This window comes from Nuphar pumila, chromosome 17, assembly GCF_984573655.1.
Source record: "Nuphar pumila chromosome 17, dmNupPumi1.hap1.1, whole genome shotgun sequence".
NCBI lineage: Eukaryota > Viridiplantae > Streptophyta > Magnoliopsida > Nymphaeales > Nymphaeaceae > Nuphar > Nuphar pumila.
This window is the reverse complement of record NC_143265.1, coordinates 60,729,973-60,737,547: the sequence shown is the minus strand read 5'-3', so window position 1 is coordinate 60,737,547 and position 7,575 is coordinate 60,729,973.

Sequence of the window (7,575 nt, the reverse complement as noted above, 5' to 3'; positions counted from 1 at the left end):
ATTCAATGAGTTGGAGAGACACCACCAGGGGGAACCCACTTGACATTTTTTTTTACCGACCGGACTTGACCGATTGCATGCATGGACGGTCAAAATCGCTGGCAGTGCATAAGCACAATCAGTGCCCTTCTCCTTGCAGCATGGGAGCCAGGCCGACGGAGGTGTCACCGCGGGCTGGATCATACCCAGTGACCCCTCACCGGTAATGGCTGCCTAGTGCTACCCTCACCTCCCTTCACAATCGTACGAGTTGGCCTCTCTCTCTCTCTCTCTCCTGACTGTAGTGTTTCCCCTTGCCCGAACACGCGTTCCCCCTTGCCGATGCAAACCTGTAGCATGTCCCTCTGCCCAGACACATGCCTCCCACTAGTTAAATGCCTACCACGTGTCACCCTATGATGACACACACCTCCCTCTTTCGCTTTGTATCTCCTTCCCGAGCTGTCACCTCCTCCATCTGACCCCCTTCCTCATCTCTCCCTCTCCTTGTTTAACCTGGCAAGACAGGGCAGCCTTGTTGCCATCGGCCCACCCCACAACACTGAAGGAGATGGTGGAGTAGGGCTCACCGTCAGTAAGCCTGGTCCCCACTGATCTGTGGTGGGGGCGCCTCCACCATCGTTCCCAACACGAGGGGTGCCTCCACGATCTGAATGAAACTCAGATTGGTTTTTACCAATGTCAAACTGGTTCAGGCCGGTTCTTGGATTTAAAATTTTGTTATGCCACCTCTAGCTCCAAACCAACCCCAACCATGGCATGATCTCAGCCAAATTAAACTGTTTGTTGCCCCAAACCCATCAAATCTGACACAAAATGATCCAAATAACCCAAAATTCTATTTTAACTAAATAGATCCTTACCCAATCCAGTCAGATCCTATTCAAAACCATTCTCCTACCTATTTAGGCTCTAACTCAATCCATGATCCAAAATTAACCCAAACCTTAACCCCACCCATTCTATATTTAAACAAAACTCATTTGTTGCAGCACATGGAAAAACCACGATCCCAGATCTGACCCCGGAGGTAACAAGCATCAGTTGTTGTAGCATTTTTCTAAGAGTTCTCGCCTTGAGGACATGGCGAGTTTAAGAATGGTGGATTGTTATGGACCGACCTAAATCTGACCCTGAGAAGTCGTTCTTAATCCAGATTCATCAAAGAGACCTAGTCTAATAGGGACTGGAGGACGTCCTTTCTAATTTGGATTCTTATTTTTGGTCTTTTATTTATTTTAGGACTCTTTAGTAGAATCTATAAATAAAATTAGTGGATTGATTCTTTTTTGTTCACTCTGTTCTTGGAACCCTAATCCTAGAGGGAACACCTTTTCTCTCTCTCCTCTTCTACGTCTTCCTCAGCAACAGTCCACCCAGATGGATCAATATTCTTCCTCTGCCCTATTGTTGGCCCTATCAGACGCAATGCCTAGCCCGATCAAGAACATATTTATCTCTTTTTTGGCTTTTTCTTGTGCCACAACCTTTTCGATGCTGAAATGTTAGAAATCATCCCTCCATAGGGTTGGGTTTCTAACAGTATCAAATCTATATCTCAAAAAACAAAACAAAATATTTATTAATGAATCATTCTATTTTACAATTTTGTCAAATTCATAATAATAATCAATAGTGATGACCTAGAATTATCTACAACTTAGCTTCCTAAGCAAGGTCATCTGACACTTCATCCTTTGATGTCTCCTCATTTCCTTTCTACTTGGCCTTTAGACCTTTGTTTTCAGTTGGGGTCCTTTTTTGGTCTTTGCCTCCTCCTGAGCCTTCTTTTGGGCTACATCCTCTTCTTCTTTTTGCTTCCTCATGTGTTTATAAAATTTGATCATACGCTTCTTGTAGTCAATTGTATCATCATGAAAAAATGTTATTATCAAACAACTAACTATAACTTGCATAAAAAAATACAGCAAAACAAGACATATAAACATGTACTTGCATAAAATTAATTTTTTGTTTCTACCTAAGTATTGCATATACAGTAGGATGAATATACCATAATCAAACATGTAACAATCATATATCAAGTTAGGAACATGTACCTATACGAATTGAGTTAACACAAAGTAATTATCTATTTTCTTGTTGAGGAATAACATCCATGGGATATGTCATCCAATCAATGTAAGCTTCATAGCAAACCACTCTGCAAAAAAACTAACCTACAACCCAACATTAGACCAACTTAGATACATGAGAAAAATAAGGATATTTTGAATAAGTAATGATATCGTACTAGATGCTTGATGTTCTTTTTTATATGAGTAGTGAAGCCAATGGGGTTGTACAACCTGAACTCCCTCGCATTCATATCTATTTCCCAATGAACCTACTGTTGGTTGCCCCAGTAATCCTCTGGTAGCTTGACCTCATACAAAATTTATATGATCACATTCATTTTCGATGTTGTGAAAATATAAATGTAAGCATGAAAAGTTGTCCAATAGATACTTTGTTACATTCCTTGAAAGAATATGACAATTTGTAGCTCTCCAAGAATGAATGAATTCCATCTCGCATCACTATTGCTTAGACCATTTTCTATAAATAGTTAATGACAAACATTTAGTTTTGATTAGTCGATATCAAAACAAGAGAATTATCACTTTATGTACTCACCAAGAAATATGGGGTAAGGTAAATGTTCTTTGGCAGTTTTGTTTCATCTATCATGTCCTATTTGTGTCACTATTTTATTCTTTTTATAAATCTATGTAGATGCTACATAAATTCATAGTATGTGATACATTCATGTTAGTTTTATATGAGTCAACATACAAACAAACAAACAAACATGAAAAACTAACACTTACGTCACTACTCAACATAATTTTCATGTATAAATTAGGTTTGTTTGGTTCTTTTGGTTGTTGTCCATCTTCTTGGTTTTCATAATCAATTGAAAATGAATATAAATACGTATATGTCAACACCAATGGTTGTATACACACATAACTTGTTTCATTATACATTTTACTGCAATTGAATAATTGCTTAGGGTTGGGGTAGGGGTTTGGTTTACTTTCTGCTACCAAGTCTCATTTTATGTGTATACATGATGAACTACCTAAGATATATATAGAAGACATAAAACATTAGAGCAATTCATTAAAAAACTAAAAAAAATACATAGAAGCAATTCATTCAACAACTCTCAACAAATACATATTTTGCAACATGAGTTACTTAAACATACTATTGTACGTGTTTTCGCCTATTGTGGTCAACCTCATCACATACACTGCACTTATATTGTATAACATTCATGTGTTATGTTCTCTGTCTCTTCACCTTAGGTCACTCTGGTTTATGAGTCACTTTTGGTTGATAGATAAAAATAAGAGTCTACGAAGTATTGTGTGAGACATTATCCACCATCAGAATGAATGAAAATATATTATATGCAGCTCGATATGATTCAACTCTGAAAAAACTTGTCACAGTATTCCTCTAGTAGTTTGACCTTATACAAAATGCATATGATCGATGTTCGCATGAAATCCCACTAACTTGCCTTTCTTCACAAGAGCATAACTGCTTATCGAGATCAATACAATACCTGTGAGATCTGTCGTGAGCTTCGTGCCAATGTCAGTGACAATGCACTACCTGCACACATAGTTGTTGTGTCTTTCTCTTAAGTGCCTATGCCTTTTCTTTTACCTTAAACACAACACTTGGCATTTTATATTTGATATTCTTTCTTTTTTTTAAAAGTTTCATTAGCATGAGATAAAGCCTCTCAATAAGAGGCACTAGGGGCTTATCACGTATGAAGAGAATCCACAAATTAAAGTTATCTGCTATATTAGACACTAAACACCCATATCTTATTGTTGGAAAGTGACTGTTAGCCCAATGTTTCAGATCCATGTCGGAGGCAATATAATAATATGTGACTTCATCTTTCTCTTAGAATTTTTAAAGAAAATAATTGCATTGTTGTCTTGTGGTTGCTCGAGATGCACTCAACCAAAGTGCACTAAGTGTTGAACTAAAATTCTTAGCAAAGTTCTTTGTCATGTGCTTTATGCAATATTCAACATGAAATCTGAGTCATGTGTAGGGAACAACATACTTTATCCTTACATGCATATTTGAGATAACTGTCAATACTCCTCTCTTTAAACTCATCAAAGCATACGAGTTTTTTTTAGATGCTTTAAAAACCATACACATGAATTCCTCGACTCTTTATCTATAACTGTAAATGCTACTAAAAATATCTCACGACAATGATCAATATTATGGGTTGACAACAATATACACATTTATTTTTCTTTTAGAAATATGCCATCTACTATAAGAACTTGAGGGCATCATTTCAAAAACACATCGATGCATGAACAAAATGATAAGAACGGATACTTAAATCGATCTTTCTTATCGGTCTGAATGTACCCTAGTGCTCTAGGTTAGCCTTCATCAAATTATCCAAATAGGCGAGAAATATCTTAAAGGACTCTTTGAATGAATCATATAACTCCTCCCTTATTCGTTCTTGTCTACAGCATGCTTGTTTACACCTTCCTCACGACTGATTTTTCTTGGAGTCATCTTTGAGTTATCATGCAGGAATTCATGAATTAAACATGAAATTCACTTAGAAGATACTTTTTCTACTAGAAGGTTGTTTAATAATCTATCACACGTATGCTCACATTTATACTTCTTTACTTGAAAGAACGTTGTTCTGCATACCTTTGTGCAATGGATCTTTCAAGGGTAATTAACCATAGTATGTTGGTTCTTTCTCATGCATATGACAATAACTATGTTACTGTAATTCTTCATGATTTTTCTATATAGTTATTCCTAATTATATGATCTTTCAAAAATTCATGATAGTGTTAAAGATCATTAAACTTTAGGTCGAAAGTAATTTCTCAATTGTTTGAGCATGTTAGCTACTGGAAAAGTTTTCAATAATTGAGTTTTTTGTTATGCAACTCGTCATACATATGAGACATCTTCGCTTCAATGATTTTTAATAACTCTTCGTTATATTAGAATACATTAAATGAGAACCTATTCAACTATGTCTCATTAGTGTAAAAACATAAAACAATTCTACTTCCCAACAAATGCTCATATATCTTTTACAACATACCAAGGGTTCGATTTCTCAATTATCATTTATGCATTATATTCATCCACTATCATTTATTTCATGTCATCGATATCTTGCTCATGCTCGGTCGATATGGTATAGTCATCATCATTAATATCATATGATTCTCTATTTTCAACATGATCATTGCTACCACTAATTGACTGCTCGATTGAATAAACTAAATCAAATTTGTGATATCTATTGTTGCATTTGCTTTTATGAATGCAACATTCTTGCATTTCTAACTTTCAAGATTAAGCATAAAAATAATACGTCTATCATTACACCTACATCTCAAGTATACATTACAAAGTCCAACAACTTGTACCTAGTTATGTCATCCGTCATGAAAGGTCACATGTCATTCAAATTACTACGATGAAGATTAGTAGTACTGGTTTGCCCACATAGTTTTACATCGTCTGCAGTAATTCTCTGATAATGTACAACATCAATTATTCATGAAAATTCTTAAATAAAGAACAAACAAATAAATATAAATCATCTACAATACTTATATATATATATATATATATATATGTGTGTGTGTGTGTATGAAAAACTCTAAATACTAAATCCAGTATCAAATATTAAATAAAACATAAGAAAACATATATAAAATATTCACAACAATAACCAAATACACATCCTGCAAGGCTATTAAATGCTCATATTTACAAAAAGAAAAAAAGATTGAAATGATATATATATATATATATATATATATATATATATATATATATATATATAGTTTGTATGAAACTCACCTTTTGACCTAATCAGAGAAGTCGATGAAAAGGATACCACAATCTCGTTAGAATAGAGCAAGAGAATTGCATTAAGGGGAGAAAGAAAAGGGTTAGTAGTTCTAGAGAGAAAAGTATTAGGTTTTTTTCAAGAAACAATAAAAAAAAGAACAAAAACAACTTATATATGATTCAACAAAGATGCTAATGTAAAAAATTTGAATGCTAAAAATTAACTCCATGAGGATAGGCCATATGGTCCTTCTAGAGCTCCACCACCTAAACTATATAGAGAGAGATCATACTTTTTGAAAAGTTACAAGGAGAGGGATGTGGTGTTTAATGAATTGTTGCTTGATTGCTTAACTGCATTGTTTTTAGGAGTGTAAGCAACACTTCTACATACTAATAAAAGGGGCAGAACAAGCCCACAAGAACTATGCATGTCGGGTCAACTTAAGGCATTCAAACTGAACGAACGTCGAGATCTTAATTTGAAAATTAGTACACCTTTTATAAATTGAATTTTTCATAGAAAACCAAGGCGTGGCAATTTTTAGTAGAAAAAACCGTTAAAAATATATTTAAGCAAAGACGTGTTTTTACTACTTTCAATGTCAGAAGTCTTAGTGTCTGATTTTCTAGACAAGGAAAAAATTTACAAAAAATATTTTGCTCTTTTTTTTTTTTGTGTGTGTGTGTGTGTGTGCGTGCGTGTTGGATGTGGGGGCGGTCGAAGGATCTCACGAAAACATCTGCAAATATAAACGGTACATATATATGATGGGTAGGTGCTTAATACATAGGTATCAAACTATTACTTAATCGCGCTGACCGTCCATCGCACATGTTGATGGATGGTCAGCGCACAAAAAAAGTGCATCAAAAAATTGCTAAACAGCATCAAAACATGCAAGAAAAAAAAGGTTTTTAGCAGTGCGCAAAACTGCCGCTAAAGGGTCACAGGTAGGGGTGGCAATCGGGTCGGGTTGGCGGGTCAGCATACCTCAACACAAACCCGACCCATTTATTAAACGGGTCGGCTGTGGCAAACACGAACCCAACCCATTTATTAAACGGGTAACCCGACACAACACCGTTAACCCGTTTAATAAACGGGTCGGGTCGGGTAAACTGGTCGACGGGTTGGCGGGTCGGGTTCGGGTAAACGGGTTGGCGGGGCGGGTTCAAGTAAACGGGTTGGCGAGCGGGTCGGGGTCGGGTAAACGGGTTGGTGGGTCGGGTTCGGGTAAACTGGTTGACCCGCTCGCCTAACCCGTTTATTAAACGGGTCAGCCGGGTTGGCAGGTTGGCATACCCCTAACACGAACCCGACCCGTTTAATAAATGGGTTAGGTGGGTCGACCCATTTACAACACGAACCCGTTTAAGCCAAACCCGAACCCAGCTAAGAAGCAGGTTGGCGGGTCGTGTCAGATTTTGCCACCACTAGTCGCAGGGATGCTCATGGCATTACAAATTTTTAATGCCATGTGTGTCCCTATGACCCTTTAGCAGCGCTTCAAAAGCACGCTAAAAGTTTTTTTTACGTGTTTTAAAGATTTTTAACAATTTTTTTTTTTATTTTTTGCTGGCTGACCATCCATCAACACGATTAAGCACGGGTTCAACACCAATGCATTAACCAGCTACCCATTTGCTATATATATATATATATAGACATAAATTTTAAAAAGT